The following is a 22,113-nucleotide window of genomic DNA, read 5'->3' on the forward strand; positions in this document are numbered from 1 at the left end:
AATCACATTCCTGATCTCGCACGGTAAACGGCGTCAGCACAAAAAAATCCTAAAGTGCAAAATTGCGCATTTTTGATCGCATCAAATCCAGAAAAATTTTTATAAAAAGCGTTCGAAAAGTCGTACATGCGCAATCAAGGTACCGATAGAAAGTAAACATCATGGTGCAAAAAATGACACCTGACACAGCCCCATAGACCAAAGGATAAAAGCGCTATAAGCCTGGGAATGGAGCGATTTTAAGGAACATATATTTGTTAACAATGGTTTGAATTTTTTACAGGCCATCCGATACAATATAAGTTATACATGTTATATATCATAGTAATCGTAACGACTTGAGGAACATGCATAACAAGTCAGTTTTACCCCAGGGCGAATGGCGTAAAAACACATTCCCCCCAAATAAAAGAAATGTGGGGGTTTTTTTCAATTTCACCACACTTTGAATTTTTTCCTGGTTTCGCAGTATACTTTATGCAAAAATTCAGCCTGTCATTGCAAAGTACAATTAGTGACGCAAAAAATAAGGGCTCATGTGGGTTTCTAGGTGGAAAAATGCAAGCGCTATGGCCTTTTAAACACAAGGAGGAAAAAACGAAAATGCAAAAACAAAAATTGGCCCCGTCCTTAAAGGGTTAAGGGGTTAAAGAGTCCAACAGCATCCAAAGTGGAATAAACAATTTCAAGGTTTTTTTTGCACATCTGAGTGCAAAGAAAACTGCGATGTTTCAGCACAAAAAAATCCTAAAGTGCAAAAATGCGCATTTTTGATCGCATCAAATCCAGAAAAAATTTAATAAAAAGCGTTCAAAAAGTCGTACATGCGCAATCAAGGTACCAATAGAAAGTAAACATCATGGTGCAAAAAATGACACCTGACACAGCCCCATAGACCAAAGGATAAAAGCGCTATAAGCCTGGGAATGGAGCGATTTTAAGGAACGTATATTTGTTAACAATGGTTTGAATTTTTTACAGGCCATCCGATACAATATAAGTTATACATGTTATATATCATAGCAATCGTAACGACTTGAGCAACATGCATAACAAGTCAGTTTTACCCCAAGGCGAATGGCGTAAAAACACATTCCCCCCAAATAAAAGAAATGTGGGGTTTTTTTTAATTTCACCACACTTCGAATTTTTTCCTGGTTTCGCAGTATACTTTATGCAAAAATTCAGCCTGTCATTGCAAAGTACAATTAGTGACGCAAAAAATAAGGGCTCATGTGGGTTTCTAGGTGGAAAAATGCAAGCGCTATGGCCTTTTAAACACAAGGAGGAAAAAACGAAAATGCAAAAACAAAAATTGGCCCCGTCCTTAAAGGGTTAAGGGGTTAAAGAGTCCAACAGCATCCAAAGTGGAATAAACAATTTCAAGGTTTTTTTTGCACATCTGAGTGCAAAGAAAACTGCGATGTTTCGACCATTAAGGTCTTTATGAAGTTTACAAATTTTTCCCAATGGCAAGAATGCTTTAAATGGAGACGCCTTTTTTTCACCGTTATAAAAAAGTTTTCCATCTTTTATGTAGAATGTGATATGTACAAACCAGTGTATATTGTTATCCACCAAATACAACATCCAAATGCCAGAGGACACATTTCACATGGAAACTAATTGTATTACATCTGTTTCCTGCCCTTATTCTAACATTGACATTTATGAGCAGGTATCTCAGCTGGTTTCAGTGCCTCATTGATATATCGCATCCAGCTTCCTAGGTTTGCCCCACCTTTATCATTTTTTATATTGAGTGCTGTATAATTTCAAGCCTTCCAGCCAGTACAGAGCCATAGGGCGGGACTGTCAGACGATAAGGGTGTGTTCACTTGACATGGGAATTTTCACCTGCGTTCAGGTCTTAGAGGTGTTTGCCTGTTCTTCCTTGCACTCTTCTACATCTGACCTGTTCCCCCCAAGCTGTGGCGGCCGTGCCCTGACCCCACCAGCCCAACACTACACAGGTAAGAATTGTTTGAACACTTCTGAGTGGGCCTACATACAGTAGGATATATTCATGATGTTATTTAAAAGAGACGTAACCTATAGACTAACATCTTACTAGACCTGCGCTGTCACTGACAGCCTTGCTGAGTTTTATGAGTTGGCTGCTGCATTCGTATCCATGGGGCTCAGTCACAAGATGGTCCTGATCACTTTGTGATGCAGTAAAGGTGGTTATAGGTCTAACATTGTCTCGTATAAAACAGAGCTCTCATACCATTGTGTCTGCCATACAAGAATAACTGAACAGAATATAATTTATCAGCATGAAAAATAGTGTAATGTGCTACATAAATATAACAAATCCACTGCTGCTTTACTTATCCCTAGATCATTGTAAAATAATCAATTACGTAATAAATAATCACAATTATACAAATGATTTATTTTCCATGGATATGCAATGTGTGCCACAATTAATCATTGTTTACAACTCATCATACAGTAAAAAAAAATATCAGGACGACATCAATATAACCAGCAGCCTTATAAACACTAAAACACAGATACTTTTCAGCTAATTCTATTGGTTTTATTGCATCTTAATATTTTGGCATCTTAGATTAAAGGGAGCCAATCAGCAAATTTGTGCTGATTGGGCTCCCAGAAGGGCTGCACCACACAGCCGGCTCTCCTGTGGTGGCGGGGGTACCGGGCTCCTTAGACTTCTTGTCCGGTAAAATGCATTTGAATCACGCCCACAAGTCAGAGGGATAGCTGTGAACTAGTCATCTAGACTGTGACTAGTCACAGCTTTCTGGTGTGATTGACAGGCAAGGAGGCCTTTTAGCAGCCGCAGCCATTCTGGGAGCCTATTGTTCCATATTTTGGTAACAACATAGCTATTATTGGTCATATTGCACATCATTTGTTGATCTGAGCTGCATTGTTATTTGTCCCACTTATAATTCTGAAATCTAGTTCTTACGGGAGTGTCTACTGATGGTAAATCTGTCTCAGATTTAACAAGCAGTAGACATTCCCGTAAGAACTAGATTGCAAAATTATGATAAGTGGAACAAATAACGATGCAGACTGTTCATACATTGCCCTCAGTAATAATACAGTATGCAGTAAGCCCCTGAGCCCCACCTAGTGGTGGCTACAGCCAGTTAGGTTTATATAATTTTAACTTATGGAAATGGAGGGAAGCAACTGCTGTAAACATAAGTTAGGAAATTATTTAGCACAATGGACCTAAAAAAACTTATTTAAAAAGTGGACATTAACTTTAAAGCGATAGTTCACTAAAAAAAAGAAAAATTCTTCCAAATCAACTGGTGTCGGAGATTTGTAATTTACTTCTATTAAAAAAACTCCAGTACTTATCAGCTGCATTATATCCTGCAGCAAGTGGTGTATTCTTTCCAGTCTGGCATATTGTCTGTGTCAAGAACTGTTCAGAGCAGTAGCAAATTCCCATAGAAAACCTTTTCCTCTTCTCCAGACTGGAAAGAATACTACTTCCTGCAGGACATACAGCAGCTGATAAGTACTAGAAGACTTGAGATTTTTTTTTTTAGAAGTAAATTACAAATCTCTTGCACTTTATGGCACCAGTTGATTTGAAATAAAACAATTGGTGGTGAACAACCCCTTTAAGCAGGCTAGATCTGTAATTGTGTGGACTGTTTATTACCAGTTGTCTCAGAAACATATTCTAAAATGAACCTCTCACGTCGGTGATACAGCCTGTATTAGCATTAACTTATGTAATTTAGCATTTACTTATGTCATTTACAAACAATATGAGTGGGATCTCCAGGAACCACAACATATATGAGGTTCTTGTGTCGTGCAACTAAAGGCCCTATTACACAGAACGATTATCAGCCGTATTTGGCCGATATCGGCTGTTACGGCCGATAATTGTTCCGTGATCGATGTTGGCTGATCGTTGCAGTCGTTTGTCTTTCAACATGTTGAAAGACAAACGACTCATAAAGCAACGATCTGCTGCCGACGCCCAGCGGAACAGGAGCGGCGGCAGCAGACCGCTGATATCTCCTATGGACTGCCGGACGATCTAGCAATCAACTGGACAGCCCCCCCACTCCTCTCCGTGGCCTCCCCTGTACTCACCAGCTCGCTGCCGCTGTGTGTAATGGTAGCGGCAGTGAGCCGGGAACGAGGAGCAAACGTGCACTGACAGCGCTCGTTTGCTCCTTTATGTCGCCCTATGTAATAGGGGCTTTATGGAGTCACGACAGACTCACCGCAGACAACACAGCCAAAAGTGATGAAAAAAATGACAAAAAGAGTATTAAACCAGCACCACGTGTTCTGTTTACCTATGTGCTAGCAATACAAATGTATACAATCAATTCAAAAAGTTCCTCTTCCAACATGTTTCCCACAGCTAGTGGGTCTGGACTCATCAGGGAACCATAGCAGCGGGTCCTACCTATAGGTGAGCATGTATGGGAACAGCGCTAGCTAGACTGATACAAAACGGTACTAAGGAGGTATCGAGATATCGCAATGCGACAAGGTAAATACCAAATGGTGCTAGATAGATATTGCCGTATGACAAGGTCTAATATTGCCTGTATACGCAGCAATGACAGCAAATATATATACACAGATGGGAGGCAATGAGGCATGATATGGTATGAAAGGACATTGAAGATGCTTTCTTATGTGTAGCTTTGAGCACAATAGCAGACAGTCTGCAGATATGGCCACGTTGCAGAAATTTGCAGTAAGAGAAGGGGGCTCTTTCCCTGAAACCCCAGCACTACCTTTAACCAATGACTGACAGCTTTAGTGTCCGCTAGAGCTGTTAACTGTCAGCAGGTTCTCTTTAATTAGTCAAGTGGGCGGTCCTATTCAGTGATTGTTTTCTACATGCACACTTATGCAGAAATAGCTGTTAATCACTCATTAGGACCACCCACTTGACTACTTAGCCCAGAATAAGCAGATACTTCCATCCTGGAACTTTTCCCACAAAGCTATAAGACTAGACTGCATTTTTCAGTGTGATGGGTTCCCTTTAACAATACAAATAAATGGAATACTTAATTCTTACACATTAATTATAAAGCAGTGACCATTATTTAGCTGAAATTGTAAGCTAAGCAGCCATTAAGTCTTTAGGTACATGATACCCTGTAAGTACCCTAGAATTATGTGAAAAGTTATCCAGGATGCAACCAGTACCAAAGCGTCTAGACACTTTTCTCATCAGGAAATCTGAGATTAGGGGGGAGTTCCAGTTTCCCATGATAATCAGAATTTCCTATTAAGATATACCTGATCCATTATTCTATTATTCTTTTATTTTGTGGATGTTGTGATACTAAAATCTGGTCCGGAAGTTCCTCTGTGGTTAGAAACATGTAATTGCCAAATAATGCTGCGATGTAGGCGAGCAGGAGGGGGAGGGGATTTCCTAACATTTTGCTGAATGCAATATAATTAATCTTCTCAAGAAATTATGGGATGAACCATGAATCAGTGTTCCTGATGACAGGCAATTTAAGGAAGGGAAATACATTAAAAATCAATTCAGCATTGATTTCACACGTAACACATTAAATATTTACTGTAAAACTGAGTAACCTGTGGTGCTGAAAGAGTTAAAGGGGTAGTGCACCAAACAATTTTTTCTTTCAAATCAACCTCTGCCATAAAGTGCCAGAGATTTGTAATTTACTTCTATTAAAAAATCTCAAGCCTTCCAGTACTTATCAGCTGCTGTGTGCCCAGCAGGAAGTGGTATTATTTCCAGTCTGGAGAGCAGGAGAAGTTTTCTATGGGGATTTGCTCCTTCTCTAGACAGTTCCTGACATGGACAGAGGAGGCAACAGAGAGCACTGTGTCAGACAGGAAAGAAAACACCACTTCCTGCTGGACACACAGCAGCTGATAAGTACTGGAAGGCTTGAGATTTTTTAATAGAAGTAAATTACAAATCTCTGGCACTTCATGGCAGCAGTTGATTTGAAAGAAAACATTTTTTGGTGCACTACCCCTTTAAGCTCCAGTGAGCCGGCCAATTCCACCTCTAGCAGCACACTGCTGATCAGGGTGTGCTGTGTAAATAGAGGATGTCTGGCCAGTGGGAGATCTTGACAATATTTATATACACCTGTCCCATTGTCTAGTTGTAAAACTATTGTTTTTACAGACTTTGCCTAATATTTCCTGAAAAAGCAAAGTTATGATTAGAGACAGCAATTCTAAGGTGCCTGTTCCACGGAGCAATAATCGGCCGAATCGATCCGATTCGGCCCATTATCGCTCCGTGGAATAGAGACAACAGTCAGCCGATGACCACAATCATCGGCTGATCGTTGATATAGGTTTGGACCTATAAGTGTCGGGCGCCGACTGCGCATCGCTACGTGTAACAGCTGTGCGGTAACAATGTCCTTGCAGCCCTTGTTAAACGATTATCGGGTAATAGGCCCAGTAAACGAGCGCTAAACGAGCAGTAATCTAGCAGATTGGCACTTGTTTACAGTTATTAGTAAACTGGTCGGCCAGTGTAATAGTACCCTAAATTACCTGCTATGTTGCCTGAAGAGATAGCAGTCATAGCCTGGAGTCAGAAAATGTACTTTAACCACAGAAGATGGCACTTAAATGGGGTAACTTAACTTAAAGGGGGTTATCCAGGATTAGGAAAATATAGCTGCTTTCTTCCAGAAGCAGCATCACCCTTGTTCTCAGTTTGGATGTGGTTCTGCAGCTCAGCTCCATTGAAGTGAATAGAACTGAATTGTAATACCGCACACAACCTGAGGACAGGGGTGGTGCTGTTTTTGCAAGAAAGTAGCTGTGTTTTTATCTAATCCTAGATAACTCCTTTAAGACCAGGCAGGACTGACTGTCCAATGTGTATGAAGGCCTCCTGACTCAGATGATGTCAGTTGAGAGGATTGGGCACGTTGAATTTCAACTAGCTGACCCCTTTGTTCATGGCGACATAAGCAGTGCCAGAGAAGTCTTAGGGCCCTATTACACGGGACACGGAAAATTGTTATATCATTTGAATTTGAACGATAATCGTTCAGTGTGATTGCAGGTGACAACTGGAAAATTGTTTGTGTGTCGTTGATCATTCATTTAGATCTGACCCTAAAATCGTTGTTAATCGTTTGCTGTAATTCCGCATTCTTTAACTAATCATTCAGTGTAATTCCACATCGTTCTTTCTTTTGCTGGGATCAGATAGAGTAAACGATTGTAGTAACAATGGTAACTAACGACTATAGTTCTGTGTAATATGGAGTGATGTCACGATACCAAAATTTTGAGTTCGATACCGATACTAACTTTTTTATTTCGATACTCAATACCGGTTCGATACTTAGTAAAGTATAAAAAAAAACAAAAAAAAAAAAAACACAGGGGTAGAAATATAGTCACTAGTCATTATCATTAATACAATTCTGCTCTTCCAAATAGCCTGATCACTAAAACAGCTCTGCTATACCAAGCGATAAGACAGCTCTGCTGCACCACCCATCACTAAAACAGCTCTACTATACCAAGCGATAAGACAGCTCTGCTGCACCACCCATCACTAAAACAGCTCTGCTATACCAAGCGATAAGACAGCTCTGCTGCACCACCCATCACTAAAACAGCTCTGCTATACCAAGCGATAAGGCAGCTCTGCTGCACCACCCATCACTAAGACAGCTTTGCTGCACCACCCATCACTGAGACAGCTCTGCTATACCAAGCGATAAGACAGCTCTGCTGCACCACCCATCACTAAGACAGCTCTGCTGCACCACCCATCACTGAGACAGCTCTGCTGCACCACCCATCACTAAGACAGCTCTGCTGCACCACCCATCACTGAGACAGCTCTGCTATACCAAGCGATAAGACAGCTCTGCTGCACCACCCACCACTAAGACAGCTCTGCTGCACCACCCACCACTAAGACAGCTCTGCTGCACCACCCATCACTAAGACAGCTCTGCTGCACCACCCACCACTAAGACAGCTCTGCTGCACCACCCATCACTAAACTAGCTCTGCTGCACCAGTTACCAAGATTGCGGAGGAAGAGAAGAGGAGGTTACACAGGATCCCACACACTACAGCCGATCTTATCTGCTCCTCTCAGCCCCGGCCACCTCCCCCACCTGCTGGATCCTCACATGTGCTGCACTTCCCCCGGCCTCCTCTCCCGGATCTCACAGACCCCCGCTCTCCCTCTTCATCCTCCCCACCTCCAGCCTTCTCCGTCCTCCTCTCTCCGTGACCTCCCGCTCTCCCTCTTCAGCCGCTCTCCTCTGTGCAGCTCCGGCTCCTCTCCCGGACATCCCGCTCTCCCTCTCCGTACTCCTCTCTCCCGGACCTCCCGCTCTCCCTCCAGCCTTCTCCTCCGTCCTCCTCTCCCGCTCTCCCTCTCCAGCCGCTCTCCTCCGTGCAGCTCCGGCTCCTCTGCATAAATCATCTCTCTGATAACAGAGTCTGGCGGAGCCGGACTCTGTTATCAGAGAGACACCAGCAGCAAGGGTCTGTTACACACAGTAGCCGACCCCCGCTGTATATGGAGCGGGCTCAGGAGGGGTCAGATGCCGCTGTCAGTGTGACAGCGGCATCTATATACTTAAATATATGATATACTTAAAAATATGAAATTGGCGCCAATGGGAGCGGAGGGAGGGAGAGCAGAGGAGGAGACTGCAGGGGGCAGGGGGAGGCACATAGAGAACACGGCCGGCGCTCAGCTAGCCGCCCACCGTGTTCTCAGCTTAACTTAAAGTTTCGATACCAGGAAATCCTGGTATCGAACCGTTTTTTTGCCCGAAATATCGATAGTATTATCGATATTTCGGTGCATCGTGCATCCCTAGTAATATGGTGAATGATTTCAGGTTAACGATTAACAATCCCGTTTGCGATTGTTTATCGTTAATCGATAATCGTTAAAAATCACTTTGTCTAATAGGACCCTTACCCTTTCTCTTTGGGCACCATTACTGTACATCACAATGTACCTTTTTCTCTACATCGAAAACCTGAATCCTGTAACCCCTTTTGCACTGCCTTATTAGATCATTTACCGTTGTTATGTCCTACATTATAATCCTATGCCAGATTAAATCGACTGGCTGGCTGGATTGTGCTAATAACTGTTGTTAGAACCCTAAATGGCCCATGAATCAGTATTTTTATTAGGCCAATTACACACTGTAGTATTCTGGTTGGTATTTTGGATGAATATTTGTTATCCAAACCAGGACAAAAACTATTATGAAAAGATTTGCACATTTTCTATGTTTTTGGATACATGGAGAGAAAAGACTGATCAAGTGTGAAAGTGGTTTACTACTGACCCCAGATCTGACTGATCTTTCTCAATTTCAGATATTCTTGCAACAAATCGGCCATACAACTTAATGTGTACCTGTCATTATAACTTTTAAAATCTTAACCTAAAGTAGATGTGATTTAAAGCAAGTTTGCAATTTATATTCATTTTTTTTATTGCTATCATGCTGTAAAGTAAAACAAAGCTATACTTACTTGTATCCAGGTCCAGTCTCCTGAAGGCAGATTTTTAGTCTTGTGCTGTTATAAAAAGGAGGAACACAGGAATTCCAGCCAGTACAGAGAGTCAATGTGTCCTTCTATCTGTGAGTGCTCAGATGGCCTGGGATATACACAGGGCTTCCTGTGCTTAGACTCTTTGAAAAGTCCAAACATAGGAAGGGCTGTGTTTTCCATGATAACTAAAAAAAAATAATGAATGTAAATTGCAAACTTGCTTTAAGGCCCTATTACACGGAACGATTACCGGCCGTTACGGCCAATAATTGTCCCATGTAATAGAAGACAAGGATAAGCAGACATGAACGATGTCAGCTGATCGTTGCAGTCGTTTGTCTTTCAGCCACTATCCTCTATGGGCTGCCCGGACGATCTAGTGATCACCCAGGCAGCCCCCCGCACTTCTCGCTGCCGCTGCGTGTAATAGCAACACTTTACCCGTCTTTGCAAAGTATGGAAGTCATTGTACTTCTTACACTGTACGATGAGGGACTTCTTAATAAAAAGAAGCAGGCATAATCCTTTGATGCCAGGACGGTGTGTGGATTTTACATCAGAGCGGTTTTCAGCTCCTTATGACACAAATGATGTCATGTTCCCAATTAAAACACAAAACCAGAATGAGAAGCGAGGCGCCCCGGTCTGGAGTTATAAACTCTGTGCCTGGCTTTGAAGTAGGATTAGATGGAGGTTCTAACACGCAGGCAGTATGAAACCTGCCCTGACAGGTTAACGTCACAGTGTGAGCAGGCTTCCTTCAAGAATTACACAGCACAACACATATCCCTAGGAGATCTGCACTGTAATGTCTGCTACCAATGATCCTTTCATGTTTCCCCATCTCCTGTACAGTATCTGATCTGGTGAATGCTCTGCCATAAAGGTGAGAATATGTGGCGTATTACATGGCCCGATGTGCATAGTAAACAAGTGGTGATCTCACTGATTGGTACTCGTTACTAAAGATCCTCATATACCTTCAATAACTGAAGGCTGAACACTCGTCCAGTTGTCGGTTATTTCTCCCATCCAGCCCCTTTCCTCCCCATAGAGCTGAGCAGTCCTGTGTTTTTTATAGGGAGGGTTAAGCTGCAGCCAAAGAGCTCTGGCTGCAGCTTACCTCTCCTAGAACAAAGGGGTCCTGATTCCTAGCTCCATCAATATCATTTTTCTTTGGACAGTCAGGAGATATTCATACACCTTATATGAGCTTTGTTTTATTTATTTCTCCTACCGTGTTTCCCTCAAAATAAAACACCCTCTAGCCTAAAGTAAGGCATCTCCCCAAAAGTAAGGCACCCCCCTGAAAGTAAAGCGCCCCTGAAAGTAAGGCTGCCCATTGCCACCTGCTGCCGCCAGCCAGGACTCAGAACGAAATCCTTTCGTGGACCTCCGAAGCCTGTGCCGCAGACAGCCTGGTCCATGGCCCCCACTGTATTATATAGGGAGATGTACGGCCAATGATTTTTATGCAGGGCAGAACTGAGCGATCAGTGAGCGCTTGCTCATTCATCTATTCAGGGCAAACTCCACTATAATAACTATATATTCTGCATTAAAAGGAACCTGTCACCATGAAGGTGCACTCCAATCTACCTACATCATGTTATAGAGCAGGAGGAGCTATGTACAGTCATATACAGTATTTGTATATCTCTGCATATGATGTGATTAGGAGCCCAGTGGGGAGAGGGGGGGTCTCAACATGATTGATACCTTCTCTTCATGAGTGTGCATATAGAGACAGCTGTCAATCAGTATAAAGCACCACCCACTGGACTTCTAGGGACAGAATAGGCATAGATTTCAACGAATTAAGACTGAATGTCATCCAACAACCTCTGCTGCTCTATAATAGGAAAGTCAGAATGCTTGTTCAACATGACAGATTCCCTCTATTATAGATCGTCATTCCTTGCTTCATATCATATCACTATTTTTTCTGGAAAATGTATTTGGTTTTTCTAATTTGCCTATATGCAAAGAAGAAAAACATGCAAAGAAAAGCCTGTAGAACACAATGTAAATGCAAAGAAAGGCCTCGTGTGAGCTTGTCCTAACACAATGATGATTTACTACCGAATTCCTATTTATGGAATCTCATTGAACTCTAGGACTCTATAAATCAGTCTTTATTATGCATCCTCTAGTAACAGTCATAAATAATTCTCACATCTAACTATATAAGGTACATGGGATTCAAAGCTCTCTATGGCTTATATTTACTTCTGTCATCTTATACTATATGTTATGTACAGAACTGGTATGTTCTTCTTATTAAATAACATGCTATTACAGCTACATTTGTAGTCCTAAAAGCCCATTATGAATAAGTGATTATTGATAATAATGAGGGTTGAAAATGTCAGTTTGACAAGTCAACTAGATGACAGTAAGTGAAACCTTGTGAATATGGCCGTTATGGCACAGCTGTAATACAATACACATGGACTTCTATGGGGCCAGACGCAACCTTTGCATGTCATTCATTGTACCTGTCACATATTCAATCAGATGATAGATTGCAGAGATATTACCTGTTGTTCCATACTATAAAGCCACATGGACTCAATTTGCTGCTGTAGAGTCTCCTACATGCTGTTTATAACACTGCTCTTTCTCATTTGGGAATTTTATTACTTGTAGGTTAAAATGTAAATGAACCACAGCAAAGGGTTAGGACATGCCGTATTAGGGTCCTTTTACACAGCCCGAGGACGCAAGCTAATTTAGTTAATCAGCGCTTGTTTGCAGTGCCTTCCGAAGGCAAGATCAATTGAGTGAACAGGCCATTGAAATATATAACTATCGGCCAGACATCCCCTGTTTACACAGGAAGATGTTCAGCTTATCCTCCTCAGCTTATCACTGTCACTTTTACATTGGTCAATTACTGGTCAAAGCAGCGTTTCTAGCAATGCTCCTTGCTGATGATCAGCAAAGGGGATTTAGTTATGGAAACTGCGTGTACAGCAAACCTAAAGTTTATCTTATCCAGATCTTTGCTGTCTATGTAGCCAATTGTTCCCTGTCATCCACTACTTTAGCTGTTCTTTGATAGGATTACAAGAACATTTAAAAAAATATCTGCTCCTGTATTCTATACTATATCTTAAATACCCGTAGTTGTGACTCATCCTAAAAGTTATATGTAAGACTAAAGAGGTTGTCCAGGCTGCTACTGCTGCGGGGACATGTCAGTAATGTATACTTACCTGTTTCATTCCCCTGCCGCTGCTGGTTCCTAAGCTTCCCACCCTGCACCACTGCTTGTGTTTTCAGAACATCCAATGACATTGCACTCCCATAGGAAACAGCCACTCAGTACAGAGTCTATCCTGAGCAACCATCGGGAGTACAATGTCATTGTATGTTATGAAAACACAGGAAGCGGTGCAGAGCGCAAAGCCTGGAATCCAGCAGCGACGAGGGGACAGGTAAGTATACATTACCGACATGTCCCCCTGCAGCCCTGGCAGACTGGCCGGAACACCTCTTTAACTTGTATAAACCTTTATGGCCCATACCTTCAGGAGTTCAAGATCAAGATCAGGGATCAAAATCAAAAACCTGATAAGCCCACACTGTAAGGGCCCTATTCCACCGGACGATTATCGTTCGCATAATCGTTAACGATTAACGATCTCAAACGATCGCTATTGCGAAAGACCTGAAAACGCTAACTCATTTCCATGGAACGATAATCGTTACTTATGATCGTATTTGCGATAATTTTTCCTTTGCTATTTATTCGCTATTGCGTTCGTATCTACTGCGAACGACCGAACAACGTCTTATTCAATGCGAACGTTTTGCGAACGAGCAACGATAAAAATAGGTCCAGGTCTTATAAAGCGATCAACGATTTCTCGTTCGGTCGTTAATCGTTAACAGTATTTCAACCGAACGATTATCGTTTAGATTCGAACAATTTAACGATAATCTGAACGATTAGGGCCCTAAGCGAGGGCTGATCTGTTAGATTGCCACTCACTTACCAATCTGCCCCATCTGCGCCACCTTCGCCAGTGGGGCGGAGAAGGGGCTTACGAGGGGTGCGGCTGCACGCAGAGCTGGCAATGCGCCTCTACATAAATCCCCTGAGCTCCGCGGGGACATTTGTAAGCCCGACGTAAAAAACGCCGGACTTCATAAATGTACCCCTATATGTTATAAGGCCCTAAAGTAGTAACTAGATATGGCTCTGTTCACAACTGTGTCATGGAATCTGTTGTAAACAAGTAATGTACTGTCACGTCCAATTTTCCTCATATATCATATAGAAAATACTTTAGAGCTCCTCTGTGATCGGTGTTGGGGGTAATAATCTTCTAGTTATGGTCACTAGCCAGAACTTACTAGTTTGACCTTCATTCCATAGAAGAGAGTAGGAGTGTCAGTACTATACAACAACACAGTGACACATGAAGGGATTTGCTTTATCCTTTGTTTCAGACTGAGGTGTTAACTGTGACCTTGAAAGGTTATTTCAGACCAAACTTTACACTGTATAATGTGCCTAGCTAGGATTCATGAAGACCCACAGCAAGAAACTGTACGTGCCCCCCCCCCCCCCCCCCGATACTCACATGACCCGACGTTGTCCCCTAACATACCGTTCTCCCTCATCCCTAGTGCTGGGGAGCTGGGAGAAAGGAACGCTAAGAGACTGCACTGGGTCATGTAAGTATGTACATGGGTGGGGCCTTTGGTGGCTGGAAGTGCAATGCTGCCTCCTGCCACAAGAGGGACTGGCAGGGCTGGAAGCCCTGCCAATGGGTGCTGTGAGCCCTAGCTACCATGAAGACAGACCACATTCTGCCACGTACCTGCCACATGGGCCCCCTAGCAGTAGCGTGGTCTGCCTCCATGGCAGCTATGCTACTGCTAAAAATCCAATTAGCCAAGGGCTTTGAGTCCTAAGTATGGTGGTTAAAGGGACACAACCTAGAGCTGACGTGCCCTAGGCCTGCAACACCTCTCTCTGCCTCTTTCCCCAACCATTTTCTCCTAAGCTACAACCATGGGCTGGATAATGGCCTGCTTGCTCTGCCAGTCCTTACCATGCACTTTTGCAGCGCAGGTCTGATTAGGCCAAGCTCGTCACTCTACACTAATGCTATTTTTGTTTTGTCGTGACGCCAGTGCCGGTTGGGCACACAGGTGTGGGGGCACGCCTGCTTTTGTTTTAGAAAGGCTGGCTATACTCTTTCCCCTGTGGTCTGTGACTTGTCGCGCTGTGAGGGGGTCCCTTGGGTACTTATGACGGTGGTCCAAAGTGGAGTTATGACCCACCCGGGCTGTCTTTACTGCCACCCACAGAAAGGGGAGATGACCCAAGGATGGTGTAACTACTGTGTAGGTGCCGGAACAATAATCACTGAGTCCTGTTGCCATGAATAAAATCTTCTTTACTTCAAGAATACTTAATACAGTAGCTGACAATAGACTTCTGACTTGACTAGACACAATCTGCGTTAAGAGCTTTTGGAGCAGAAGAGCTGTGCTGACTTGGTTGCATGCTGAGAAGAAGAGAAGAGTTTAGAGCAGTAGAGAGGAGTTTGTGCTGAGAGTTCAGAGTAGTAGAGAGGAGTTTGTGCAGAGCATCCCAACCCAGGGTAGAAGTGTGCTCTGTCGGAACTTTAGAAGAAGTAGAATACTGAAGAATACTTGAAAATAGAAGACTACTTGTGCCCGTGTTTCGACTTGTGTTGTTGCTGTACCATCTGTTGCCCTACAGTTCCGGGTGACCCGTCCTCCTGGGGTGACACAAGCCCCAGACCTTGTTACCTGAGTTGAGCAATGTGGCCAAGTTACCTGGTTACACCTGTACGTAGGCTTGTAGCAACTTTCATTAGTTCCTCTTGTTTCAGGATACTGTCCTGCACTGTTAGAGATGTGTGTTGCTTTGCAGAAGAAAAAAGTCTTCGTGCTTCCCATACATCTGTCCACTACCACACACTAGACTAGACTACAAGTGGGGGGACCTGGCAGAACCAGGGCCCAGCTGGACTACAGCAGGGACCGTTTTGTCATGCGTCCTCTCTTTACCAAGGCTTCACTAAGACTCACTAACACTTCCTCTCCCATGTGACAACTTTCTACAGGGTATGTAATACCTCCAGTAAATGGTGGAGAAGAAAGTGTAGAGAAAGAAAAGAGAATAGAGATAGGTGGAGAACAAAAAATAGCTCTTATTGGTTCGCAGATTACCAATAAACAATAACCTCTTGTGTACTACAGCTGTGCAATATATAAGGACATACAGTACAGACTAAAAGTTTGGACAAACCTTCTCATTCAAAGAGTTTTCTGTATGACTATGAAATTGTAGATTGAAGCGGCATGCTATTCCATCTAGTTTGAGTTTAGCTGGACCATCATTCATTTTTCAACACCTCCAGGTTGTGTAAGGGCTATTTGACCAAGATGGAGAGTGATGGGGTGCTACACCAGATGACCTGGCCTCCACAGTCACCAGACCTGAACCCAATCGAGGTTTGGGGTGAGCTGGACTGCAGAGTGAAGGCAAAAGGGCCAACAAGTGCTAAGCATCTCTGGGAACTCCTTCAAGACTGTTGGAAGACCATTTCAGGTGATTACCTCTTGAAGCTCATCAAAAGAATGCCAAGAGTGTGCAAAGCAGTAATCAAAGCAAAAGGTGGCTACTTTGAAGAACCTAGAATATAAGACATATTTGCCGTTGTTTCACACTTTTTGTACTGTATATAATTCCACATGTGTAAATTCATAGTTTTGATGCCTTCAGTGTGAATCTACAATTTTCATAGTCATTAAAATATAGAAAACTGTTTAAATAAGAAGGTGTGTCCAAACTTTTGGTCTGTACTGTATACAAATAGTAGCGACATCTAGTGGCAAACCTTAGGTATAACTTTATTATCACTTTTACTTTGAGTACAGGCTTTTGCGAGGGGTGTATAAACCAGTAACACCCATGGTGGAACACCGCACTTGTACACAGATCTCTTCTGTTCATCATAGATCACTGTCTATGATGCCTGTGTGCCAAACCTCTGTAATCCCCTAATAGTCAAATTAAAGTTGAATAAAGCCTCACAAAAAGTTTTCTAATGAAGATTTTATTTAAAGGGAATGTGTCATCAGAAAATGATTTATTGTTTAAAGTGTACCTGTCATGAAAAAAAAACTACAGGGAGATATGAATGATCAAATGAATGAGCAGGAAGACTTCATCCTCTTCCCACTTTGTGTCACTGTGAAGACATGTGCCCCATAGACTCTGACATGTCAATCTTTTTTTTTTTTTTCGTGACAGTGCCTCTTTAACCCCTTAGCGACCCATGACGTATCTGATACGTCATGGTGCCGCTCGGGGTGTTCAGAGCGGGGTCCCGCCGGGACCCCGCTCTGAACGGCGCTGATCCCGGCTGACACATGCAGCCGGGCAGTGCCTCTATTAGCCGGCGCGGGTCCCGTTGCCGCGCCGGCTAATTAAGCCTCTAAGTGCAGCTGTCAAACCTGACAGCTGCATTTAGAGGCACTGCGCCGCACGTCCCTGGTGTCTAGTGGGACGGATCTCCCCCCCCCGCGATGCGATCGCGGGGGGGAGATCCGTTCTTCTGCCCGTGCCGGGCCTCAGCGTCGGAATGACGCTGATCCCGGCTCGGCTAAAGATTGCTATGGCCTGCAGCAGGCCATAGTAATCTATGACCGATCTAATCGATCTTTGCTGTGTATATACACAGCATTGATCTCTATGAGAGATCAGTGCTGTCTATATACAAGTCCCCCAGGGGGACTTCTAGTTACAGTAAAAAAAGTAAAAAAGTGTTTTTATTAATAAAAAATCCCCTCCCCTAATAAAAGTCCAAATCACCCCCCTTTTCCCATTTTATAAATATAAATTAATAAATAAATAAATAAACATATTTAGTATCACCGCGCGCGTAATCGCCCGAACTATTAATTAATCACATTCCTGATCTCGCACGGTAAACGGCGTCAGCGCAAAAAAATTCCAAAGTGCAAAATTGCGCATTTTTGGTCGCATCAAATCCAGAAAAAATGTAATAAAAAACGATCAAAAAGTCGTATATGCGCAATCAAGGTACCGATAGAAAGAACACATCATGGCGCAAAAACTGACACCTCACACAGCCCCATAGACCAACGTATAGAACGTATATTTGTTAACAATGGTTTGAATTTTTTACAGGCCATCCGATACAATATAAGTTATACATGTTATATATCATAGTAATCGTAACGACTTGAAGAACATGCATAACAAGTCAGTTTTACCATAGGACGGACGGCGTAAATGCAAAACTCCCCGAAATCAAAACAAATTCGTTTTTTTTTCAATTTGACAGCGCAAATGATTTTTTTTTCCGGTTTCGCAGCATATGTTATGGAAAAATAATGCCTGTCATTGCAAAGTACAATTGGTTTCGCAAAAAATAAGCGCTCATATACGTCTCTAGGTGAAAAAATGCAAGCGCTATGGACTTTTAAACTTAAAATGGAATAAGCAAAAGCGCAAAAACGAAAATAGGCTTTGACCTTAAGGGGTTAAAGCAAGTTTTAATATCTAACTTTTACTAACTATAATATATTCCTGATAAAGAAAATTCTTCCTGTTCTGTAAAGATCACTTTCCGACAGTTTCCTCCTTACCATCATCATTCACTTTAAGAACCAATTTTATCTCTTCTGAGTTCCAGTGGTCATCATTTTTTAATTTTTTCTCATAGGCTGGGTTCACACTACGTATATTTCAGTCAGTATTGTGGTCCTCATATTGCAACCAAAACCAGGAGTGGATTGAAAACACAGAAAGGATCTGTTCACACAATGTTGAAATTGAGTGGATGGCCGCCATTTAATGGCAAATATTTGCTGTTATTTTAAAACGGCTGTTATATTGAAATAATGGCCGTTATTTACTGTTATATGGCGGCCATCCACTCAGTTTCAACATTGTGTTAACAGACCTTTCTGTGTTTACAATCCACTCCTGGTTTTGGTTGCAATATGAGGACCACAATAGTAACTGAAATATACTTAGTGTGAACCCAGCCTAAGCTGTTTTATATTTTACAGAGTTTTGCCGCTCTTATCAGAATTTACTTTTAAGACATTCACTGTGCAGTATGAATAATATGTTCACTGTATTTTAGGGCTACTATTATGTCCATACCAATTTCATATAGTTTTTGTAATGTTTTACTAGTTTTTGTGTGGTGTACTACATGAGGTGCGACTGGTCACTTGCTAGATGGGGCTGTGTGACTCCACTAGTGTAGTGGGTGGTCGAGATATAGCTAAGCCAGGTGTTATGCTGTCGGGACACCAGTTCCGGTACTCTTTCCCCTGTGGTCTGTGACCTGTCGCGCTGTGATGGGGTCCCTTGGGTACTTATGACGGTGGTCCAAAGTGGAGTTATGACCCACCCGGACTGTCAGTACCGCCACCCACAGAAAGGGGAGATGACCCAAGGATGGTGTAACTACTGTGCAGGTGCCAGAACAATAATCACTGAGTCCTGTTACCATGAATAAAATCTTCTTTACTTCAAGAATACTTAATACAGTAGCTGACAATAGACTTCTGACTTGACTAGACACAATCTGCGTTAAAAGCTTTTGGAGCAGAAGAGCTGTGCTGACTTGGTTGCGTGCTGAGAAAAAAAGTAGGTTTAGAGCTGTAGAGAGGAGTTTGTGCTGAGAGTTCAGAGTAGTAGAGAGGAGTTTGTGCAGAGCATCCCAACCCAGGGTAGAAGTGTGCTCTGTCGGAACTTTAGAAAAAGAAGTAGAATACTGAAGAAAACTTGGAAATAGAAGACTACTTGTGCCCGTGTTTCAACCTGTGTTGTTGCTGTACCATCTGTTGCCCTACAGTGCCGGGTGACCTGTCCTCCTGGGGTGGCACAAGCCCCAGACCTTGTTACCTGAGTTGAGCAAGGTGGCCAAGTTACCTGGTTACACCTGCGCTGCGAGTACGTAGGCTTGTAGCAACATTGTCAAGGAGGAGCGATCTACGCGTCTGGTGCCGGTCGGGGCCCTGCGCCATAATGGCGCTGGTCCCGGATCGCCATTCTATTGCTTTTGGCTGCTGCAGCCTCACTGATCTTATCAATCTATGCTGTACATCCTATAGAGCATAGATCTCTATGAGAGATCAGTGTGCATATACTAGAAGTCCCCCAGGGGGGCTTCTAGTATAAGTGTTAAAGAAAAAAAAATTATTATTATCAATAAAAAGCCCCCTCCCTAATAAAAGTCAGAATCACCCCCCTTTTTCCATGTTATAAATAAAAATAAATAAATAAATAAACATGTTTGGTATCGCCGCGTGCGTAATCGCCCAAACTATTAATTAATCACATTTCTCATCTCGCACGGTAAATGGCGTAAGCGCAAAAAAGGACACCTCACAAACCCCCATAGACCAAAGGATAAAAGCACTATAAGCCTGGGAATAGAGCGATTTTAAGTAACATATATATGTTAACAATGGTTTGAATTTTTTACAAGCCATCAAAAAAAATAAAAGTTATACATATTACATATCGTTGTAATCGTAACCACTTAAGGAACATATATAACATGTCAGTTTTTCCATAGGACAGACTGCGTAAAAACGAATTCCCTCCCCCCCCAAAGAAAAAGAATTGTGGTTTTTTTTTCAATTTCACCGCACATATAATTTTTTTTCTAGTTTCGCAGCATATTTTATGCAAAAATTCAGCCTGTCATTGCAAAGTACAATTAGTGATGCAAAAAATAAGGGCCATGTGGGTCTGTAGGTGTAAAAATGCAACTGCTATGGCCTTTTAAGCACAAGGAGGAAAAAATGAAAACGCAAAAATGAAAATTAGACGGTCCAGAAAGGGTTAAGAGGTAGAATAGCCGTGCTTGCTTGGTTGTATGCTGAGAAGTAGAGTAAGTTCATAGAAGTATAGAGGAGGATGTCGAGAGAGTACCAACCTAAAGTAGTGCTGTGCTCTGCCGGAACTTTAGAAGTAGAATAAGTAGAATACTTGAGTAGAGAGAATACTTGTGCCCGTGTTTTGACTCCTTGGTCTTTGCACCACTATTGTGGACCAGTGTCAGGCGATCCAGCCTAGAGGGTGACACAAGCCCCAGACCTTGTTACCTGGGATGAGCAGAGTGGTCTGAATTTTCTGGTAACAAGTACATAGGCTTCTAGCAACTTTGCTCTATCCGGATCAGTTCCTCTTTCTTCAAGATACTGTCCTGCACCTTTAAACTTGTTTACGGTGTGGGCTGGGATGATGTCTCACTTGTCCTCTCTGAGAGTACTTAGCACTGCATAGTGTGTAGAAGTGTTGCGTTCAAGAAAAGAGTGTTCTTGCGTCCCATGTGTGTGCGTCCACTACCACACCTCAGACTACACTGGACTTGTCCTCTAACTGGGGACCTGGCATAAGCCAGGACCCAACTTGACTGCTTTAGGGACTTTTATGGCGTGCGTCCTTCTTCTACAGAAACCAGAGTAAGACTTACTAAGTGTGGCTACACTTTCTCTCACCATGTGAAAACTTCCTACAGCATATGTAATATGTGCTGTGAGGAGGTGAGAAGAGAGTGCAAGAGAAGAAAGGAGAAAGAAGATGGGTAGAGAAGAGAAAAAGCTCCCATTGGTGCACAAATCAATGAAACAATAACCCTTTAGTTACCTACAGCTGTGCAATACTTAAGCATACAATATACATACTAGCGACATCTAGTGGTAAAACTTCATCACCACTACTACTTTGAAGTACAGGCTTTTGCGAGGGGTGCAAAGACAAGTAACACCCGTGGTGGGACATCTCATTTGCATTGACTGAGCTCTATGGGTGTTTTTTATTTTTTTCTAGGGACAATTTGTAGTTTTTATTGGTATGTTTTTGGGTGACATATGGCTTTTTTTTCTTTATAGTATATACTTTGCAGGATAAATGGCATATTAGTGTTGGTAGGCTCATTATAGATGTGGCAATACAAATTATGTGTTGTTGTTTTTTTTACTGTTTCTATTTCTTTCTATGATAAAAAATATGTAAGGAAAAAGACTTTTAAAAAAAGTTTTGGTTGTGTAACCACCTAGGTGGTATGTGTCAGGATTAAGCATGACATCTGAGGGGTAAACAGCTGGGTTGTGGAGTCAATAGCTAAGGGTCCGATAATCTACAGTACATCTTCCAGGCTTCTCCCCCCCCAGCCGCTACTGGCACTTCTAAGATGTCTCTGAAGTGAGAAGCCGCTAAGCCAATCACTGGCCAAGATGGAACACAGCTTCAGCCAGTGATTGGCTGAGCAGCCCTTCATTTCAAAGACAGCTTCAGCAGTGGCTGCAGTGAGCCAGGAGAAGCAAGAAGAACACTGGGGAACGTGGAGAGGTAAAGTGTAGCTTTATTTTTTTCTCTACACTTTCACCAGTGATTTTTAGACAGGACCAAAAGACACAATAAGCCGATCCTTATCATCCGCTAATTGTTGTCTTTATTACATGGAGCGATAATCTGACGAATCAGTCGGATTCCACAGATTATCCCTCTGTGTAATAGGGTCCTAAGGCCTATCTTTT

At 42.6% G+C, this 22,113-nt stretch overlaps 1 protein-coding gene across 1 annotated transcript in view; it reads left to right on the forward strand.

The window, feature by feature from the left end:
• The first annotated feature begins 1,858 nt into the window (after nucleotides 1-1,858).
• CERS3 (ceramide synthase 3) overlaps nucleotides 1,859-22,113 on the forward strand; it is a 112,065-nt gene continuing 91,810 nt past the window's right edge. Inside the window, exon 1 of the mRNA XM_069985238.1 lies at nucleotides 1,859-1,973. The gene's annotated coding sequence lies outside the window, so the exon portion shown is untranslated. The remainder of the gene's footprint in view (nucleotides 1,974-22,113) is intronic.

The sequence above is a fragment of the Dendropsophus ebraccatus genome, chromosome 1 (genome assembly GCF_027789765.1).
Source record: "Dendropsophus ebraccatus isolate aDenEbr1 chromosome 1, aDenEbr1.pat, whole genome shotgun sequence".
NCBI lineage: Eukaryota > Metazoa > Chordata > Amphibia > Anura > Hylidae > Dendropsophus > Dendropsophus ebraccatus.